A 23067-nucleotide genomic window follows, 5' to 3' on the forward strand; every position below is an offset into this window, starting at 1 on the left:
CAGGTAGTCTAACCGCGCGTAAGTGTGGTGCACCTGGGAATAGAAAGTATAGTCCCGGTCTTGCGTATGAAGCAACCGCCACGGGTCCACTAAGTGTAGGATATGAAGATCTGCCTTCAGACGTTTTAAACAAGAGAAGGACAGATGTGAGGCTCCGCGTGAGACGTCGAGGGCCGGGTCCATGGCAAAATTAAGATCTCCGACAAAAATAAGCATCCCCTCCGAAAACTCCAGGAGCTCAGAGAGAAGCTTACGCAGGAACTGTGGATGGTCTACATTGGGGAAGTAAACATTCGCGAAAGTGACCCGCACATCAAACACCTTTCCCTTTAAGAGGAGAAAACGACCCTGCATGTCTGCCCGATGTGCCTCGAACACCCATGGTATTGACCTGGCTAGTATGATGCACACCCCTTTCGATTTGGAGATCGGACAGACACTGTGGTATGCCAGTGGAAAAGTCCTGTTTGTCAATTTAGGAATGTTATCAGCACGAAAGTGCGTTTCCTGTAGGAAAGCTACGTGAGTTTTGCCCCTGCGCAGGTCAGCTAAAAGTTGCGAGCGCTTCTCCGGTATATTGAGGCTGTGCACATTGAGAGAGGTGATATTGATCTCCATTATATCGTCTGGCGTGGAAATAAACACCAACAGATGCGTGGGAGATTCCTAGACAAAAAGTTCCCCCTAGGCAGAGGCCAGTTGCAAGAGGAAATAAAAACAAGAGAGAGAGAAAAGGGGGGAAAAGCAGAAAGGGAAGAACAAGCACAAGCAAAGAGTAAGTAGGGGGAAAAGAAGAAGAAAGAGAGGAGAAAGGAGAGGGGGGGAAAGGCAGGGAGGGGGGAGCAAGAGAGGGAGGGGTAAGGAAGGGGGGAGGGAGGGGGTAGGGGAGAGAACGGTTCCTATCGTAGACTTACTATGGGCCCCTGTTGAGCACTCGGAGTGTCCACAAAGGGGTCCGTCCTAATGGGGGGTGGAACGAGCGTTAAGGTCTACTCAAAATCGAGCAGAATAAAGGCAGTGGTTAGAATAGACAATATGAATGGAGATGTGTGGGATGAAGCCACAGAGAATCGCAATGCTTCTAGTATGAGAGCCAACATAACATAACATCAACTTAGCAATCAGTAACTAAAGCAGAACAGCAGAACACTGTCTGCCACGACCATGCGGTGGTGGTGTCCCTGGGAGGCTCAAGCACAGCAGGGGAGGCCCCAAAGCCAAAACAAATGTTAGGAGGCAGGACCTACCCAAGCATCCCACAGCATAACCCAGAGCACCAGGACTGAGGGTCTATACATTTGAAACGGAGGGTACCAAAACATGTTGCAAAAGGCAAAAACAGTGCAAACAAATCAGATGAAATAAGACAAAATAAAATAACATAAAATAACATAGCATACCACATATGACTTCTGCAACCCTGTGAGAGCCGGCAGACAGGCCACTGTCCCCCCCCCATAAAAGTAGACACTTGCGGGGATATTGGGAAAAACTGGAGGGGGCAAGAGGTCTTGTAGCCATCCCGGCGGACATGCAATATAAACATTAAACAGAAAACAGGGCACCCAGGGCGCCTATCTGGTGCTGGAGAATCAACATAGTCAGGGGATGTTATTGATTAGGTGAGAGTGGCCGAAGGTGTAGGAGCCTATTACCCCTCGGGAGACCACCCCCCGCTACACCCGTCACCCCCACCGGTCACTAATAGCGAGCCCGCAGGGGGGAGGCGGCGCACAGGACAGGGCAGCCCAGTATCTGTCATGGCCCAAAACCTCACATAGCAGGTAAACATACACCTAGTTGACAACCTACGTTCCCCAGATGTGATTGGGAGGGTCCCCCATGAGCCAGCAGTCTTTGGGGTGTACTGCATAAGGTAATCAATAAGGGCCCAAAAGGTTTCTCATCAAGGCAGTTCCAAGAAAACATGGCAGGTGGGATTCAGATGCTTAGGATACCCAAGAAGCTGATGGGATATGAACAGTCATCATGTCTTACCAGTCCCCGGGATCAGGGCCGTCTTTACTATTGATTGGGCCCTGGGCAAAAAAAATTCTTGGGCCCCCCCCATGCAAATTGTCTCTCCACCCCAACATTCGAAAAAACAAAACAAACACGTAAATGTATGTATTGCATTGTATTCTGCTTGTACTGTCTGCCCTCATGTTGTAAAGCGCTGCACAAACTGTTGGCGCTATATAAATCCTGTATAATAATGATGGGGGGAAGAGATAGAGAAGTCCAGGATGATGGGTGGGGGGGGAGATATGGGAGTCCAGGATGATTGGGGGGGGGGAGAGATGGGGGAGTTCAAGATAATGGGGGAAGGGGGGAGATAGGAGTCCAGGATGACACACAGGGATTGGGGGTGTGTACTTTGAGGTGTTTGTATCATACAGGGCACAGAAAAAAATCAGCACAAGGGGCAGTACTTGCATATCCTCCTCCCTCCCGCAAGGTAACTATCTATTGGTCACCTCTGCACATCACTTTGCTTACCTCTGCTTCCTCATCCACAGCTCACTTCTGTATTCCCTGTCTATCTCTGTCCCCCCCATACACAGCTCACCTCTGTACCCCTCTATCCACAGCTCACCTCTGTACCCCTCTATCCACAGCTCACTTCTGTATCCCCTGTCTACCTCTGCCCCCCCCCCCATCCACAGCTCACTTCTGTATCCCCCATCCACCTCTGTACCCCCCCCCCCATGTCCACCTCTATATCTTTCCGTCCACCTTTGTACCCCACATCCACCTCTGTGTTCTGCTCTTTACCCCCATCCACGTTCACTTCTATATCTTTCCGTCCACCTCTGTACCCCCCCCCCATGTCCACCTTTGTACCCCCTATCCACCTCTGTAGTACCCCCCATCCATGTTCACCTCTGTACCCCCCCACCGCCTCTGTTCACCTCCGTACCCCCATGTCCACCTCTGTACCCCCCATATCCACCTCTGTACCCCCATGTCCACCTCTGTACCCCCCATGTCCATCTCTGTACCCCCCCATGTCCACCTCTGTACCCCCATGTCCATCTCTGTACCCCCATGTCCATCTCTGTACCCCCCATGTCCACCTCTGTACCCCCCATGTCCACCTCTGTACCCCCCCATGTCCATCTCTGTACCCCCCCCATGTCCATCTCTGTACCCCCCCCATGTCCACCTCCGTACCCCCATGTCCACCTCTGTACCCCCCCATGTCCATCTCTGTACCCCCCCCATGTCCACCTCCGTACCCCCATGTCCATCTCTGTACCCCCCATGTCCACCTCTGTACCCCCATGTCCATTTCTGTACCCCCAATGTCCACCTCTGTACCCCCAATGTCCATCTCTGTAACCCCCATGTCCACCTCTGTAACCCCCATGTCCACCTCTGTACCCCCCATGTCCACCTCTGTACCCCCCATGTCCACCTCTGTACCCCCCATGTCCATCTCTGTACCCTCCATGTCCACCTCTGTACCCCCCATGTCCATCTCTGTACCCCCCCATGTCCACCTCTGTACCCCCAATGTCCATCTCTGTACCCCCCCATGTCCATCTCTGTAACCCCCATGTCCATCTTTGCACAAATGAATCCTCTTCCCCTTCTCTTCACCTTGTTCTTTCTTACCTGATCACACGGCGGTGCAACGAACACACACAGTCCCAGGCTATCAGACCCAGCACACAGCCAGAAAACTTCACTCGGCTGTGTGCTACACAGGTCTGCCAGGCGGGGGTGGGGGCGGGAGGAACACAGAGCGCCGCTCTGTCATTGACTAGGGTCCGCAGCTCCTGACAGAGGGAGAAGCGGGACGAGCGGGCTCAAACACATGAAGCCCGCAGCTGTCCCACTCTCCTGTATAATGAATGTAGCCGCTTGGGAGAGCAGGGGGGATCGGCTCCCCCCGCTACTCCGCAAAAACTGCGGGCAGCGCAGGGCTTAAGTGGCAGCTGCTTTGGGCCCCACAGCAATGACAGGGCCCAGGGCAGCTGCCCCTTTTGCCCTGCGTTAAAGACGGCCCTGCCCGGGATATGGAAGAGAGTTAGGATTCGGAGGACTTTGGATAAGGTCTGACAGTCTCCCGAGTTGTAGCGTGTGAACGGGGTCAGCGGACTCGTTGCGGCCTGGGCAAAGGTGGAGCAAGAGCCTCTGGAGACAGCAGATAATCAAACCAATTGGGCACACTCACAGCAGGCTTGTCTATGAAACTGAACAGGTTTGAGAGTTGGTCCGGTGAGCGAAGGTAAAACTTAGCAGTACCCCGCTTCCGCACAATTAGATGAAAGGGGTGACCCCAGCGATAAGTGGCCTCTCCTCCACGGATTACCTCGAAAAGGGGTCTCAGAAGCCCATGCATGGCTCTCGTTTGCCTGGAGATGTCGGGGTAAATCGGGATCAGCGCACCATCAAAGTTGATTGGGCCACGTTTCCAGGCCAAGCGCAGGATCTCTTCCTTTATGGTGAAGAAATGCACCCTGCACAGGACATCTCGTGGAAGGTCCACGGCAGCAGGATCCTGTGACGCCGTGGAAGGTGCTCTGGGTCCTGGGATACAGTGGACCCTATCTAGCTCCAGTTCTGAGGCCGTTGGTTTTCCAAGCACCTGGTTCAGGATGGCCACCACCGTGGCACGCAGATCCGGACCCATGGTAGCTTCAGGGATGCCGCGGAGGCGCAAATTGTTGCGTCTGCTCCTGTTCTCACCGTCATCTAGCTTTATTTGTACCTCCACAAGATGGCGGCAGAAGGCACGCTGTTCCGTCTCAAGGGAGGTGATGCGGGCATTGGTGGTGGAGGATTCCAAAACAGTGACCCTCTCTTCCACTGTATCCACTTGCTGGCGCAGGTCATGTAATTCCCTGGAGAGTGCATTTACTATGGATGCCGCCATTCCCTGCAGATCCTGCCTGGTGGGCAGACCTGCCACAATGTCCCTGATGGAGCCCTCAGCATTGCTGCCTGTCTCCCCTGCAGACCAGAGCCGAGTGGTATGTCCGAGCTCTGAATCATAGGGGACAGTATGGGAGAGGGTGACCTGTCATCCCGAGCGGACCGATCGGCGCTAGCAATAGCTCCCGGCAGAGTGTTCTTTTTAGAGGAGGCAGCGGCGCTCGTCGGTGGGACTCATGGCGGCGCCATCTTGGCTAGGGCAGTTGGGGAGGAAGCAGCGTGCTGCTGGAGAAAATTGTAGGTTATTTCAGAACCCTTCTGTGCCCCCAAGTCCAGCGGGTGCTTACGGTCCCCTGGCATGGATTCCGGCTCTCTCTATCAGCTCGTCGGGCCGTTCCCAGGGCTTCCCCACACAGAGCTCCGAGGTGAGCATCCTCACTCTTCCATTGCTCGGCCACGCCCCCCATGGTTAAACTCTTTAACGCTCTGGGCACGGGGAAATCACTCCACGAGGCTAACCTCCAGGCACATATTTCAGTAATCCCAAAAGGTGGCAAAGACCCCACCCTCTGTGGAAGTTACAGGCCCATATCCCTACTGAATACCGACCTTAAACTATTCACCAAAATCATTGCGACTAGATTACAGCAATGCCTTCCTGACCTGATTCACCTAGACCAGGTAGGCTTTGTTCCATTCAGAGAAGCCAGACACAACACAACCAAAGTTCTCAATTTATTACACGTAGCCAATACCACTAAAACTCCATGTGTTTTTCAGATGCGGAAAAGGCCTTTGATCATGTTCACTGGCCTTTCATGTTCTCGGTCTTACGGCATGCTGGTCTGGGACGCAATTTGCTTAATTGAATTACCTCCATTTATTCTGGCCCATCAGCTAGGGTCAGGGCTAATGGAGTTTTATCAGACCCCTTCATGATCACCAACGGGACTAGACAGAGATGTGCCCTGTCACCCCTCCTTTTTGCCCTGTCCTTGGAACCTTTTCTGTGTCATGTGCGGCTCAACCCTGATGTCACTGGAGTTAGTGTGGGAAACTCGCAACAAAAAGTATCAGCATATGCAGATGATATGATGTTCTCACTTACAAAACCAGTTATCTCCCTCCCAAACCTGCTACGCAAATTCAAAATCTTCGGCGCGCTATCCAATCTAAAAATTTATTTCAACAAATCAGAGGCGATGGGGGTCAGTATACCACAGCCACATCTCTTACACCCCTAAGTGAGCTTTAAATTAAAATGGACGGAAACCGCCTTGAAATCGAGGCACTTTCATTCCTTCAAAGTTTTCAAAACTCTTCGACCTAAACTTCCCCCCTCTTCTGAAAACGGTCCGGACTCTTCTCAATACATAGCACACTGGCCTCCATTCTTGGTCGGCCGCTGTAACACACTGAAAATGAGCATCCTCCCTAAATTTTTATATCTCTTCCAGGTCTTACCTATCCATATCTGCAAGTTACTTTAAACTGTTGCACTCACTGTTCATAGTGTTCATCTGGGCCCGCAAACTACCACGTCTAAGCAGGACATTACTTTCACTGCCCAAACAACATGGAGACTTGGCGATGCCGGACATACGCACTTACTACTATGCAACACATCTAAGTAGGCTTATAGACTGGTGCCGACACTGTGGCACCAAGCTGTGGCCTCAATTGGAACAGGCCCAAAGTGTTGTACCCCTCCCTAGAGCACCTTGGTGTTACGTATCGCTACCCACCAATGTTAAATGACACTCCTTCATTGGCCCCCTTACACGAATCTACACCTATCTCTTAACTCGCGATTCTTTCTCATCTCGGAAATTGCCCCTAGTCCCTATATTGGGGAACCCACTGTTCACACCCGGACTTTGCAATGAGACCTTCCAGAATCTGATCAGATCAGGCTACTTCCAAGCCTCACACTTCTGGACCACAGGAAGATGGTTGTCCATATTAGAGCTCACAGACCCTGAGGGTCCTTTCCGCTTGGATTTTTTGAGAGCACTCCAGCTACGTCACTTTTTAAAATCAGTACCACCCCCTAGCAAATCTGGCCAACCTCTCACAACCTTAGAGGAATGCTGTTGAGACACTGGTGTTCTACCACATACGCTGTCACTCACTTACAACCTGTTGATTGCAACCCCGGAAGACTTCCAACCCCCGGGTCTGATCGGGTGGGAACTGGATTTAAATCTCCACTTTAACCCATGCCAGCAACTCCATATCCTTCGATTCATACACAAATCCTCCATCTGTGCAAAAACACAGGACACTAACTTTAAAGTTCTGTTGAGGTGGTATAGAACCTTATCCCAACTACATAAATTCTTTCCCATAACATCTGACCTATGTTAGCAGTGCCAGAGGGACCGAGGAACCCTCCTACACATCTTCTGGTCATGCCCCAAACTCTCAAACTTTTGGAGAAAAGTCAGTCAAATCGTACAGAAATTCACAGAACGTCCTATCCCAGAAGACCCGGCTTTCTTTCTCCTCCATGCTTCCGTGATCCTGGCAAAAATTTTATAAAAGGTCCGTGATCTGCCACCTCCTTGATGCTGCCAAGGCAAGAATCCCCCTCCATTGGAAATCCCCACACCCTCTGACCATTGACCTATGGCTTAGAAAAGTTGAAGACATAAACAAAATAGAGGACCTTATCCTCACAGCCAGACACCAGCGGGACCAATACTCTAAAACTTGGACCTTATGGAACTTGTTTGTATTCTCTGACGAGGGCCAGGCCCTCCTGGGAAACGACACAGATGCCTGAAATTTACAGGATCTCTCCTTTTGCATCTCTACTATGCGACAAATGTACTGAACCATGCTATACCTTGGACACTCTGTGGACCTATGTTCGTGACCCCCCCCCCCCTCTCTTCTCTCTACCTTTGATTTACCCTTTCCCTATTTCCTCTTGTTTACAGCCTACAGCTACTTTTTCTTTTTCTCTCCGCTTTTACTGTTGTAAAATTAGGAAAACTGTAAGAGACGAGACCCATGGAATAGTGCTCTGTTCTATAATCAAATAGTCAGGCATGCTCTCATAGGGAAGTACAGTGTATACTGCACTATATCTAGTAGAACTGTAAACCAAGACAGTTTCATGTGCTATAGACTCTGGAGATACACTTAATCTCTGTCACTAATCTCTCCTTCTATGTAGTAATACATACTGTTGTGATGTCTTGTACTATATGTGTTCATACATTATGTTTTTGTATTTTTTCTTTTTCTTATGTTGGCCATGTGGGTCTTGTCTTTTTGACTAAATAAAAAAATTTGAAAAAAAAAATAGCAGAGCCATGCCTGAAATTGCTGTACGCTTCATTTCCAAAAAGGGCCCTTCAACTGGGGACAGTTTAACTAAAACAAAAAAAACAACCTGGTCGTCCATGGGACCAAAAAGTACTGCTAGTTCCAAGGCAGAGAGGATAAGAAGAAAGGGATGAAAAGGTAAAAGAGAAAAAGGAGAGAGAGAGAAAAAAAAGGGGGGGGGGATCTCTGTCCCAGAAGACTTGTTATAAATATATTTATACGCCCTATTCGATTACAGTACCAGGAAGTGCATAAGCGGTTGTGTTGATGAGAAGTGATCTAGCAGGGCTGCCAGGTACGTAGAAATGTATCATGTATGTCTGTTAGAATCACCGTTAATTTCTCGTTCACCAGGGTACTGTGGATACAAAAACATTTCAAAGGCTTTATCAATGCCTAGAAGCACAGTGAAGTTTATTATTAAGAAGTGGAAGGTATTTGGTACAACACAGAGCCTCCCTCTATCAGGACGACGCTCCAAACTGGATGAAAGAGCCAGGATGAAACTGGTCAGAGAGGCTACCAAGAGGCTTACAGCAACTCTGAAGCAGTTGCAGGAATTCATGAGAAAGAGTGATCATTGTGTGCATGTGACAACAATATCACAAATTCTCCACAAATATGGCTTGTATGGGAGGGTCGCAAGAAAAAAGCCACTCCTCAAGAAAGGCCACATGCATTTACGACTCAGCTTTGCCAAAACGCACCTTGAAGATTCTGTGGCAACATGGAAAAAGGTGTTATGGTCAGATGAGACTAAAAACCTACATTAGACTTACCAGTAACGGTATTTCTATGAATCTTCTAGGAAACACAATCAATTGACAGCTTGTTATAAGTCCCCAGCCTTCCCCTTGATCCCCAGTTTGTAATAAAGTAATCCCGAACTGGCTCACAAGGAGAATCATTCCACACCACCTAGCGTTCAGCTCATTTTCCCTCCACCATAGGACAGGAAGTAGGTCTGCCATCCTGGAAGGTTCGTAGAAATGCGGTTACCGTTAAGTCTAGCGTAAGTTTTCTCCTATCACCTTGCAGGACGGCACACCTGAGCGGATAATCAAGTAAACACAGGCCTACACATTCAGGGTGGGACCACAGCTTGTAGGACTTTCCGGCCAAAGGCCAAGTCTTGCTGTGACAACATTTCCACACTGTAGTGCTTCGGGAACGTATTCTGACTGGACCAGGTGGCCGCACTGCAGATTTGTTCCCAGGAGGCCCCTGCTTTCTCAGCCCAGGAAGTTGCTAGTGACCTGGTTGAATGGGCCTTAACCTTTGCTGGGGCTCTCTCATAAGCCAGGGAGATAGCCCCCCTGATCCAGCTTGAGACTGAGGCTTTAGAAGCCTGAAGTCCCTTCCTTGGCCAGCGTATAAAATTAGTAGGTGATTGGACCCCCTAAACTCTTTTGTTCTTTGTAAATAGGTAAGGAGACACCTTGTTGCATCCAGGCAATGAAATTTAATTTCTTTCTCCTTTTTTGGTTTATCACAAAAGGACAGCTTTGTTATATGTTGGGTCCTATGAAATAAAGATGCTACCTTTGGTAGATACAAAGGGTCTGGCCTGAGGGTGACTATCTGGCAAGGAAAGGTTCCTTCATGGAGAGCCCTTGCAGATCCCTAACCCTCCTGGTCATGGTAATTGGTAACAAAAATGATCATTTTAAGGTTAGGAACCTAAAAGGAACCTCCTCTATAGGTTCAAATGGGTGTTTAGATAACGCCTCTAATACTCTTGTCAGGTCCCATGGTGGGAAACTGCCTTTGGAGACCAGGGAAATACTTTCCCTAGCCACCAGGAAATGCTTAATGAGGTCTTCCTTTGCTAGTCTTGTATCTAGGTAGACCATGAGCGCTGCGATCTGTACCCGAAGGGTGCTGACCGCTAGGCCCTTTTCTACTCCGTCCTGGCATTGGTGGTCACCTTTACCTGATCCCACTGAGCCCATGGTCTCCCCCTTTTAGGTTGTTGGGCATGGTCCACCACTCTAGGGAGGATAGTTCCCGACGGGTGAGAACTATCTCCTGGTCCAGGGACTCCCGAGTGAAAGTGAAGTGAAGGACTCTCGAGTGAAGTTGTGCCCAAACGATGGTCTGTATACTTGCCAACATCAGGCCCAGGGTTCTTAGCACCTCCCTTCTGGAGCGTGACGGGTTTTTATTAGGTCCCCCACTAATGAAGTTAGTTTTGCCACCTTGTCCTTTGGCAAGAAGAGCTTCTGTAGTTTGGTGTCTACTAGCTAGCCTAGGAAGGTCTTGACCTGTTCTGGTTCGAGGGAGGATTTTTCCGTGCTGATTATCCAGCCCAGGCTTTCCAGGACCGACATTACCTTGTGGGTGTCTGATCTGACTTGGGCAACTGACGGTCCAGAGACCAGTAGGTTGTCCAGGTAGGGAATCAGAAATATACCCTGGAGATGCAGAAAGACTACTGCTTCTGCTAGGATTTTGGTAAAAAATACTTGGGCTGGCTGTTAACCCGAATGGTAGGGCTCTGAACTGCCAGTGAGAAATCTCCCGATGACTGCGTACCTCAAGAATGCCTGATGATCCAAGTGAATTGGAACATGCAGGTAGACATCCTTGAGGTCCAGTGTGATCATCAAGACCTCCTTCTTGAGGTTTTTGCGTATGGAGTAGATACTCTCTATTGAAAATTTTTTGTATTCCAAGAACGTGTTCAGGTTTTTTAGGTTTACTATAAGCCAATACTTTCCTGATGGTTTGCAAGCAGTGAATACATGGGAGTAGAATCCTTGGTATTGTTGTTCTTTTGGTACGTGTACCACCACCTGCTGTTCTACCAATTCCTGGATACCATCCAGAAGGGTTGATCTTTTTAGGGCATCCCTGGGGGTTGGGGTGTGAGGGTGATCATAGAGGGGGGTTTTGCTGAAAATTCCAGGTGATAACCTTCTTGCAGGATCTGGCAAATTCTTTTCCCACTGTGGGACAAAGTGAAACAGTCAGCCTCCCACCCTGATCTTGGCGTCTCTTAGTTTCTTTGGTGCCAACCCTGGGGGAGGAAAACAGTAAGTTGCTCTTTTGCCTTCCCCTACCATTGCCCCACCTCTTTTTTGGTTCCACGCTGCGGTTGCCCCAGGGGGCCACGAAAAATGTTCTTAAATGTTTCCTTCTTGGGCTTCACTTGGAACTTCTTACCATTTTCTGATGACCTAGACAGGACGTCATCTAGTCCCTGGCCAAACAGCAATGAGCCCTGAAAGGGAAGGCCGCATAGTTTACCCTTTTGATGTGACATCTCCTCCCTAGGCCTTAATCCAGACAGCTCTTCTAGCTGAATCGATTAATGCAGCCGTCTTAGCCGAGGATCTTGCAGACTCAACTGCGGCATCTGCAAAGCTTTTCCTATCACTGATAGGGAGTCAAGGATGTCATCTGATTCGGATTCCTATGACAGGTGTTTGGTCAGCTTCTCCACGCAGAAATCTGCACTTCTAGCTACACAGGCTGCCGCTAAGGCTGGACCCATGGCTGATGTATTTGCATCCCAAGCCTTTCTAAGGAGTGTTTCTGATCTACGGTCCATTAGATACTTAATACTGCCTGCATCCTCAAATGAGAGGTTAGACTGCTTGGTGACTTGAGACAGAGCAGCATCCAGTTTTGGGAGCTTAAAAAAATGTCTCTGGAAAAGGGATATCTCCTTTTCCAGGTTTTTTGTCTGACAATTCTCCTTTCAGGTTCCCTCCATTCCTGTAGGATCAAATCCTTTAGGGACTGGTGTAGTAGGAACTCCCTGGATAGAGCCTTGCTCAGCCCCCCGTATACCTTGTCCTGTGCGGAGGTCACTCTAGGGGTCTCTGGAATCTCTTCTGTGGCATATATCGCCTGTAGGAGCCCATCCAGATCCTCCAGGGTGAAGAGGTGTCTCCTTAGCCTGACATCCTCCTGTGTCTCGCTTAGCTGATTTGGATCCACTTCCCAATCTGAGCTGTGATCTGATTTGACCTGGCTTTCCATTTCTCCCCCATTCTCCTCTTCCTCCTCTGCCTGAGCTAGCAGTAGTGACTGTGAGGGGGGGAGGAGAGAACTAGGTCCCCCTCCAGAAGGACTCTCCTGAGAGGATGGGCCTTCTCTAGGGGCAAGCACCTCTGGGTCGGGGCCCTGGGCTGATGATTGCCCCGCGGCTTCACGGAAAGATTTGACTGTTGCCAGCATTACCATCTGCATAAATGAAAAGGAACTTTTTCATTAAGATTGAAGCCTCTTCCCCTGCTAATTTAGTAATACATTTATAGCAGAAGGGCTTGCAATGGGATTTTGGAAGCTTATCCTTACAGTAACCACATTTGTTTGAGGAGATATGCCCTCTTGCGGCAGGAGGCTGTTTATCTGGGACCTCCTGGGTTCCGCTGGGGGATTCTGTAAGACAAGAAGTAGAGCATACATGCTCCTTACTTTGCCCCCCCCCCAACTGTTGGCTTGTACTAGGAGGGGGGAGGGTAAGGTGATTAGTGAGACCCAGCCTGTCCTGGCTGGCTCAGGGATTCCAAGACCCCTTAGATGCCAGAGTTTTTCACCCCCCCTTTCCAAGGGGGGGGTTTACTCACCGGGCCCCGACCTGGATCTGCCCACAGTTATAGTCACCATCCCTTCCTCCTGTTCCATGAGGAGGTTGGCCTGGTCCTGGGCTGCTGGTACCACTGAGGGCTTAGTACAGTGAGCCGACCACTGCTCGCCGCCTTGCTCTGTCTCTCCTTTCCCATGTCACTCTCCATGCTGTTCTCCCAGCATTTTAGAGGTACTTCCGGGCAGCTCCTCCGGCGCCACCCACTTCCTGTGAGATGGCCGTGACCTTATCCAGAGCGAAGCCTGGAACGCAGCACTTCCTCCAATGCTTTTCCCCAGGATCCTTATGAGAAAAAAAGCAGCTGGCAGCGGTGTTTTATGCACTTACAGCGATTGCGCACACTCCCTGCGACCAGAGCGCTGGTGCAGCCTTGAGGGGGACCTGTGAGAAGGACAAGCCTGCAGGTTAGTTCAGCCCTCTCTTCCTTAGAACTGTCTCAACAGGGGACCATCCGACCCTCCCAGGTCATTTGGTCTCAAACAAAACAAACATGCTGCTGTGTTCGGGAGAAAAACAATCAATACTGGGGATCAAGGGGAAGGGTGGGGACTTATAACAACCTGTCAATTGATTGTGTTTCCTATAGGGAGGAGCCCTCATCTCTCAGGTGTGCCATCCTGGAAGATGATAGGAGAAATTTAGTTATTTGGCCTCAACACCAAACGATATGTCTGGCAGAAATCCAATACAGTTCACAATACATATAACACCATTCCTATAGTAAAGCATGGAGGTGGTAATATCCTGTAATGGGGGTGTTTCTCTGCATCAGGGACTGAAGCACTTGTCAGGATAGAAGGAAAAACGGATGTAACAAAATGCAGTAAAATTTTTGAGGAAAATCTGCTGCCGTCTGCCAGAAAGTTGTCAATGGGAAGAACATGATAATGACCCAAAACACACAGCAAAAATGACCACACAGTGGTTGAAGGAGAAAAGGGTGAATGTCCTTGCATGGCCTAGTCAGAGCCCAGACTTAAACCCCATTGAAAATCTGTGACTTTAAGACTGAAATCCACAAACGGTCACCATCAAATTTAACTGACTTTGAGCAGCTCTGCAAAGAAGAGTGGGCAAATATTGCAAAGTCTAGATGTCTAGAAGTCTAGAAAGCACCTCTGTGTTTCACAAAATTGTTCAAAAAGGAGTGATGTCTCTACCCACAAACTCATCCCCATAGGGAAGCAACTCACCAAGCCAAATTGACCCCTAATTTAATTAGTACATAAAAGCAAGCATAAAATTGTTCTACAGTGAATGATAATCACTGTGCAGGTTGAGGCATTACAGTCAATCTCTAACTAATAGCCTCATGATTCCATGTTCTAGACCCAAACTTCTGAAATGTGTCCTGCAGTTCCAGGCTTTGCCCTGGATTTGGAGGCTTGGGAGAAGCAAAAGTAACTCTTCCTAGCTTCAGTGTAGAAGGTTTCCCATAAGGAGAATTTGCCCTCAGTCTCCTTGATAAAGTTGTCAATTAATTCAACAAAAAGATTTTTACCATCAGAGGGCATATGCGAAAGAATTTTTTTGCAATTATGCTCCCCGGACCTACAATTGAGCCAAAGGGTCCACCTCCGCATGCGTAGCAAAAGAAAGCCTGTTCTTGATACTTACCTTTTACTAACCGCTAGTCCATCTACACAGAAGAATACGGGTACATGCTTGCTAGTTGCTGGAGGGCTGAAAGATCCATCAGAATAGACCTAGGATCCCAAGACGAAACCTTAAGAATAATAAACACTGCTAGTTTTTTTTTTTTTACGTTCAACCCAGCAGGTTGAACAAAAAAAACCTGACAGCTCAGGAGAAAGCTGCTGTACTAACAATCCAATGTTAGTACAGTGATTTCCTCTGCTGTTCTATTGTGTTCTGGCTGGACACTCCGGTCAGCTCTCTCAGCCACTGACTTAGAGCGCCGATAGGAAGCCAGTTGGCAGACCTTTTTCATGTCTGTCATGCAGGCCGAAGGGCCAACGTCTGTCAGCCGGCTGCAGTACACACGGGCCGAATGTCTTGACGGTTTCTATTGAACCAGCCAATACCCCCCGATATTTGGCACATGTTTGGGGCTTAAACCCAGACAGCTAGGGCCTGGCAAATGGCTGCAATGGAGTTGCAGGGTAGAAAGGGCTTCTAGCCTTTTCCCCATCAGGTCTTTAAACAAAGGAATGTCCTCAAGAGAGTGTTTGATCTTGTCACCTAATCCCTAGATACTCCATGATAAAAATAGAATTATCCATCATCCACACTCTCACCAATAAAAAAGGTGCATGTATGCACTGTAAGACAACCAGGAGTGGGACTTATTAAGAGCAGTAGGGGCTGCTTGAGTGCCAAAATTCAAATCTGGCTCGTCTTCCACTTACTACCGTCAGCCATGCTACCAAAAGGTTAACAGCCAGAGCCTAGTAATTTCATCTTTTAGAAGGCTTCCTGTAAATAAGGCCAAAGCTTTGACAAAAAAAAATGGAAACTGGTTTCTATGACATCGGCTCTCACATCTTGGGACTACTATTGAGAGGGGCAGTAAGTCGGTCGGGGTACCTGTCGGTTCCTCGGTTGGTGGGGGAACGGCGGTAGGTCGGTTGGTTTACCTGTTGGTTCCTCAGTCGGGGTCCCGGGGGATGTTGGGATTGGTGGAGGAAGTTGTTCCCTGGTGGTTATGGTGACAGCGGTTCCCTCTTCTCTCGGTGCATGTGCTTTGATCTCTTAGAAGAGAAGGGGCAGGGACACAACATTCGGGCTGCCATATTTATTATGGGAAGAACTGGCCGATTGATTAGTTGATGAGTGTGAGGACTCCAAGTCTATGATTGGACAGTTGGTTCTCTGCCTTTTTTCCTGCCATCACACAATCCTAATTATACAATAGTGAGCCAATTCCCCCCCCCCCCAAAAAAAAACTTTCACTCCTCCCACATCTTTGGTCATGTAATTTTGAGTCCAGTCCTTTCTTGACTCTTCCCACCTCTTCGTTTGTACCCTGCCCCTGCCGGTTTGTCCCACCTGTAGAAGGATGTGATGACTATCAGTGTTTGCAGTCTGGATGATGAAAGAGAATGGAAGGAGCTGTGCAGGGGGTGGAGGGCAGAGATGGGTCTGTACATAGCAGTGTACAGATGAACAATGTCTGGCCTCATTATTCAGCCCTACTCAATGGACACCTCCCCCCTCCATGGAGAAGTCCCGGCATCCTCTGTGTTCAGGGATTTCTCTCCCCAGTGGAGGTGGAATTAGTATTCAGAGGAAGGGGAGGAGACCAGCAGTTCCCCGAGACCTCCAAAGCCTAGCATCCCACCTTCCCCCAGAAAAAGGTGGAGAGTAGGAAAACCAGCAGATGTGGCTGTGCCCTAGGCAGCTACCTAGTTCGCCTAGTGGTAGCAATGGCTCTGTACACACCCTGTAATCTTAGAAGTGATCAGGAGAGTGTGGCTACGTTCCTGCGTACAATGGGGTCATAGAGAGCAAATGTAGCCACCCTTTACCAGGAAGTCAGATCACGGCAGTAAAAAAAGGAATTTGGAGGAGGCTGAGAGCAATAGAAGGTATTTTTGAGCTAGGAATAAATACTTGAATAAAATTTTCTTTTTTTTCAAATTCTTTATTTACATTTTTCAAAAAAGGGGGAGATACATAGCAAAAAGCAGCAGAGTGGGAAAGAATTTTCTTTTTTTAACAAAAAAGTGTCACTTTAGGGCTATTGTGTTTGCAGTGCACATATATCATTGAGTATTGCAGAGAAACCATATCTAATACTGCTTATATCATGTAAAATATATAAATCTACTAGAAGCATTCTGTGCAGATTGACTTTTCTTTATATATAGTCACTGTGAAGGTTACTGGAGAATATTTAGCTGATTCACTGTTGAAAGTTCAGTTGCTAAAAGCAGTGAAATGATTGCGGTGACTCTGTGTACATGCAGTGTTGACTGCAGCAGCCAGGCTCTGCATTGCAGTCTTTTATACTGTCCAAATGTTACTAACACAAGGCCTTAGGGATACAATTTCTGTGTCTGTTTCCTGTAGGAAAGGAAAGGTCATGTTCTCCTTAGCTTCTCTCCCCCGAACAGACCCAGCCCTGTGTGAAAATAGCATCTCAGATCCCCTTCCCCCACTAACAAGAGGCTTCATACTGGGCTCAAACCAGCCTGTCCCAGAGATGCGGGAGCCAAGAAATGTGGGCACCAGGCTATTTTTATGTTCTGTGACCAAGCAGTTATATAAAAATATAAATGTTCAGACTTGTTGCTTTAAAACTACAAATGGAGGTTAGTATACATTAGTGAAAAACACTTTTGTTTTCATTCCGTGTTAACAGAAATATAGATATAGCTCTAATACCAAGATGGTGTTTTCCCTTCCACTTCTGTCTATCATGTCAACATAAAAAGGCACTGTCACTTTGCAGGAACATTTCAGCAGAAATCTGATATGGCAACCCCTACCGGTCTTAATAGCAGAACTAATGCTCTATAACGTGTTTTTATGATAGTGCATCAAAGATGCTATAAGAAGACACCGCAACTTAAACACACACAATATGCACAGATGGGAACAGGGCCTTAATGGTACATCTACTTTTGGATGCTGGCCAAAAACTCTGCAATACTTCAAATGTTCCTGAGGACCTAGATTAAGTTTGCTTAGTGGGTGGCCCTTCCGCCTGTCATCTTTCGATTGAAAAATCCATGAAGCCGGGCAGAAAATTGTTGACCGAACAAGTGGCTTCATACAATTAAATGTTTGGGTATTCTGACAGCTGCCGCTTTTGGCTGTCAGAATACCATAGTCTAACAAGGGGGTTTGTGCATCTGTTCTGTATAGCATAAATTAAGGAATTTGCATGAAATGTATGGCTTGGCAGTAAGCTCTAGCTTCTGGAATATAGTGCCTGCTGCTTCCTGCTTTCTTCTAACTCCAGGGTCCTGGTGCTATCTTCTCATCCTCAATACCTGAAAGGAGAAATGCTTGCATATGAGCAAGATTATCTTCCTGCAGCAAGTCGTGTTATCAATAATTTCGCTGACTGCTTATGTAAGTTTGTGGGGCTATGGCAAGATTGGCAAAAGAGGAGGAGGAAGGGCACACTAGCAGAAGTTGCAGGCAAATGGATGCTCTGCCCCTGGAAGGATGAAGAAGAGGAAGGCTTAGACTAGTTTAAATACACCACTGGGCACCAAGTGCTAATTGGTATACGCACGTGTTCATGCACATAGGCGTGCGAGATGAACTGGAACAGTATATCTAACATTGGCCCTTTACTCAGAAAAATGAGCATGTGTGCAATGTGCATAAGTAAAAGCACAAACCCTCACTGGCTTTCTGAGGTTTAGGAATCAGGTTTACCCTATATTCTGCCTCTAGATGGTAAGTCCTTAGCACCTTTTTGTCCTTTAGAATCTGCTTACCCCTACTACCCCTGAATACAGAACCTTTATCTCTATCTTTAGGTATGACCAACATTTTTACTGAAGGACATTGTCTAATTCAGGGGTAGGAAACCTTTCAGAGGTTGAAACCTACCTTCACAACATGGAGGAAAGCAAAGATCTCCGGCAAGGGGAGGCATGGATGGCAAGAAGAACATATAGTGTGTCACCTTCACATCACCCTCCCATTTGAGTGTCCTCTGCCCCCCATAGCAGTTTCCTTTTCCCCCTCCCCCCACAGTAGTGTTCTGTACCCCCCTCAATGCAGTGTCCTCTGCCCCCTTCACATCACTCCCCCCCCCACACACACACACTGTAGTGTCCTTTGCTCCCCTCATCCCAATTTAGTGTCCTGTACCTCCTAAGGCTGTGTTCTCTGCCCCCTTCACATCACCCTCCCTCACTGTAATGTCCTCTGCCCCCATATGAAGGGCATTACCTAATTCATGGGTAGGAAATCTTTTAGACAAAAAAAACTGTATGAAGTGGAAGGGGGGTTCAGAGGGCAGGAGTTAAATAGCAACTACATGTGCTGACACATGCAAATAGAAAGTCAAAGTAAGGACTGTAGGAACCATGAACTGTGAACAAGCGGGTGTGTGCAAGCCCCCACACTGCAATCCACAGTATTTGTGCACAATATAGCATTATATAGCACTGTATACCAATTAAATCTGTCTATATACAGACTGTCAGCTTTCCCTAAACTACTCCAAAATACACTGACAATTAGCTGCCGGGAACCCACACTTTTATAGCTATACTCCCTATGTCTAAAGGCCATTCATAGTTACATAATAGGTGAGGTTGAAAAAAGACACAAGTCCATCAAGTCCAAGTCCATTCAGTATGGTTACAAATAATTTGACTTGGCAAAATACCCCTAACAACCTTAAGGACAACCAAGTAAATAGCATTTTCGGAGTCAGAGGCAGGGCGGCTATCAGAAATGTTTGGACCCCGTACACAGCTTTAGGCCTGAGCCCCAACATTCCCCAGGGCCCGCCCACTGGCCGTCCCACTGAATCTACCCACTGGTCATCCCACCAGTTCCTTCAGTGCACCCACTCTTACAACTTAATGTGTGAAAATTAAAAGTGTATTCCAAGTCATCAGTGCTTGCATCCCCATATATTTAGCAAAGAGACAGCCCAATCTAACAGAGAGACGTCCCCATATATTCAGCAAAGAGACAGCCCAATCCAGCAAAGAGACAGCCCAATCCAGCAAAGACATCAACATAAATTCAGAAAAGAGACAGCCCGATCCAACAAAGAGACAGCACAATCCAGCAAAGAGACTGACCAGTCCAGCAAAGAGAAAGTTCAATCCAGCAAAGAGACTGCCCAGTCCAACAAATAAGCAGCCCAGTCCAGCAAAGAGACTGCCCAGTCCAGCACCTGACCTGAAGCCAATATGCAGAGAAGGGCTCCCCTTGCAGCTAGGTGCGGTATACCTCTGAAAGTGCCACAGAAGGTATACGGTATCCTCATCAGATAGTTTGAACTCACCATTCCATCCACAAAGGTGCTTTTATTCTGAACATCAGGTTACAGCAGATGACAGGATACAAACAAATGAATAGGTTGTAGTAATTATGCGGTCAAAAGATGATATTGTCTGTAGCTTACAATGCAGAATACATGTGCCCTGCTACATGTGGCTTGTAGCTGCATCCATGACACAGGAAGTACAATCACGGGAAGAAGGGTGGAGCATTACATACAAATGAAGTGTGTCATAACATCAGGGGAAAGAAACATGAGAAAACAAGTGCATTACCACAAAAGGTCACTAGATGGCAGCATGTGAACTAAATATAAACTGTCCATAGAAAATGGTTAGGAAAACAGTCTATATAAATTCTATTCCCAGTTGGGGCAGCACACTCCCCGTCTGGCATGGTAAATGTCACTATATACATCAGAATGGTAGTTATGTGACTGCAAATAACAAACAGTGTAATTTGCTAGATGTCTTAAAGATCTGAAAGACATTAAAAGAACATGCATATAATGCAATAACAATAACTCTTAATTTAACCACTTGACCACTGGGCACTTAAACCCCCTTCCTAACCAGACCAATTTTCAGCTTTCGGTGCTCTCACACTTTGAATGACAATTACTCAGTCATACAATACTGTACCCATATGAAATTTTTGTCCTTTTTTTCACACAAATAGAGCTTTCTTTTGGTGGTATTTAATCACCATTGGGTTTTTTATTTTTTGCGCTATAAAAGAAAAAAGACTGAAAATTTGGTAAAAAAATGAATTTTTCTTTGTTTCTGTTATAAAATTTAGCAAATTAGTAATTTTTCTTTGTAAATTTTGGCCAAAATTTATACTGCTACATATCTTTGGTAAAAATAAGTACAACTTGGTGTATATTATTTGGTCTTTGTGAATGTTAGAGAGTCCAAATGCTATGGTGCCAATATCTGAAAATTGATCACACCTGAAGTGCTGATGGCCTATCTAATTTCTTGAGACCCTAACATGCCAGAAAAGTACAAATACCCCCCAAATGACCCCTATTTGGAAAGAAGACATTCCAAGGTATTTAGAAAGATGCATGGTGAGTTTTTTGAAATTGTCATCTTTTCCCACAATTCTTTGCAAAATCAAGATTTTTTTTTTCTTTTTTTTTTTTCACAAAATTGTCATATTAGCAGGTTATTTCTCACACACCGCATATGCATACCACAAATTACACCCCAAAACACATTCTGCTATTACTCCCGAGTATGGCGATACCACATGTGTGAGACTTTTACACAGCGTGGCCACATACAGAGGCCCAACATGCACGGAGCACCTCCAGGCGTTCTGGAGCACCCAGGCCAATTCTTATATTTCTCTCCTACATGTAAAAATAATAATTTATTTGCTAGAAAATTACATAGAACCCCAAAACATTATATATATTTTTTTTAGCAAAGACCCTAGAGAATACAATGGCGGTTGTTGCAACTTTTTATCTCGCACGGTATTTGTGCAGCAATTTTTCGAACGCTTTTTTTTGGAAAAAAAACAGTTTTGTGCTTTAAAAAAAAATAAAACAGTAAAGTTAGCCCAATGTTTTTGCATAATGTGAAAGATGAAGTTACGCCGAGTAAATAGATACCTAACATGTCACCCTTCAAAATTGCACACTCTTGTGGAATGGTGCCAAACGTCGCTACTTAAAAATCTCCATAGGTGACGCTTTAAAATTTTTTACTGGTTACATGTTTTGAGTTACAGAGGAGGTCTAGGGCCAAAATTATTGCTCTCGCTCTAACGTTCACAGTGATACCTCACATGTGTGGTTTGATCACCGTTTTGATATGTGGGCGGGACTTACGTATGTGTTCGCTTCTGCATGCGAGCACACGAATGTGGGCGCTTTAAACATTTTTTTTTTTTTTTTTTATTGTTTATTTTACTTTATTTATTTTAGTTTGACACTTTTTCCCCCCCAAAAAAAATTTTGATCACTTTTATTTCTATTACAAGGAATGTAAACATCCTTGTAATAGGAATATGGCATGACAGGTCCTCTTTACAGTGACATATGGGGTCAATAAGACCCCACATCTCACCTCTAGGCTGGGAAGCCTGAAATTAAAAAAAAAAAAAAACGATCTTGGCTTCGATCGTAGCGGTGAGTCGGTAGAAGCACCGGAGGGTGGCGGGAAGGGGGGGGCGTCCCCTCTCGCCTCCCGTAAGAACGATCAAGCAGTGTAACAGCCACTATGATCATTCTTATGGTGTAGGGAATCGCCGGCTGAAAAAGCTGATATCTGAATGATGCCTGTAGCTGCAACCATCATTCAGATATCCCCGCTCAAAGTCAAGGACGTCATATGACTGTGGGCGGGAACTGGTTAAAAATTGCGGGGTATTGCAGAGTATTGCGGAGTAGTGCAGGGTATATTGCTGGGTATATTGCAGAGTATTGCTGGGCATATTGCAGAGTATTGCTGGGCATATTGCAGAGTATTGTGGGGTATATTGCAGAGTATTGTGGGGTATTATGCAGAGTATTGCGGGGTATTATGCAGAGTATTGCGGGGTATTATGCAGAGTATTGCGGGGTATTATGCAGAGTATTGCGGGGTATAATGCAGAGTATTGCGGGGTATAATGCAGAGTATTGCGGGGTATTTATGCAGAGTATTGCGGGGTATTTATGCAGAGTATTGCGGGGTATTTATGCAGAGTATTGCGGGGTATTTATGCAGAGTATTGCGGGGTATTTATGCAGAGTATTGCGGGGTATTTATGCAGAGTATTGCGGGGTATAATGCAGAGTATTGCGGGGTATTACGCAGAGTATTGCGGGGTATTACGCAGAGTATTGCGGGGTATTACGCAGAGTATTGCGGGGTATTACGCAGAGTATTGCAGGGATGGCTGAGCATGGAGGGATGGATGGATGTGACTGCAATTGTCACTGAGCACCGCTGTGAGCACTACACATACAGCCCACAGCGGTGCTGCCATCCGATCCCTCCCCCTCTCCCCTCGCACTGTACAGATCGGTACAGAGAGGGGAGGGAGGAACCGGCGTCATGACATGACGCCGGTCTGTTGACATGTGATCGCTCCGTCATTTGACGGAGCGATCACATGGTAAACGGCCGCGATTAGCGGCCGTTTACCGTGATCCGTGATGCACCCGGCGGTCACGGAAGTTCTCGGGTGCGCGCCCCAGGGGGCGCGCGAGAGCAGTATTCTGGGAGGACGTCCCAGGGACGTCCACCCAGAACTAGCCGACCGCGCTGCAGCCGTCTTTCGACTATGGCCCGGTCGGCAAGTGGTTAAGGCTTCAAGTT

The sequence above is a fragment of the Aquarana catesbeiana genome, linkage group LG07 (assembly GCF_042186555.1).
Source record: "Aquarana catesbeiana isolate 2022-GZ linkage group LG07, ASM4218655v1, whole genome shotgun sequence".
In the NCBI taxonomy this organism is placed as follows: Eukaryota; Metazoa; Chordata; class Amphibia; order Anura; family Ranidae; genus Aquarana; species Aquarana catesbeiana.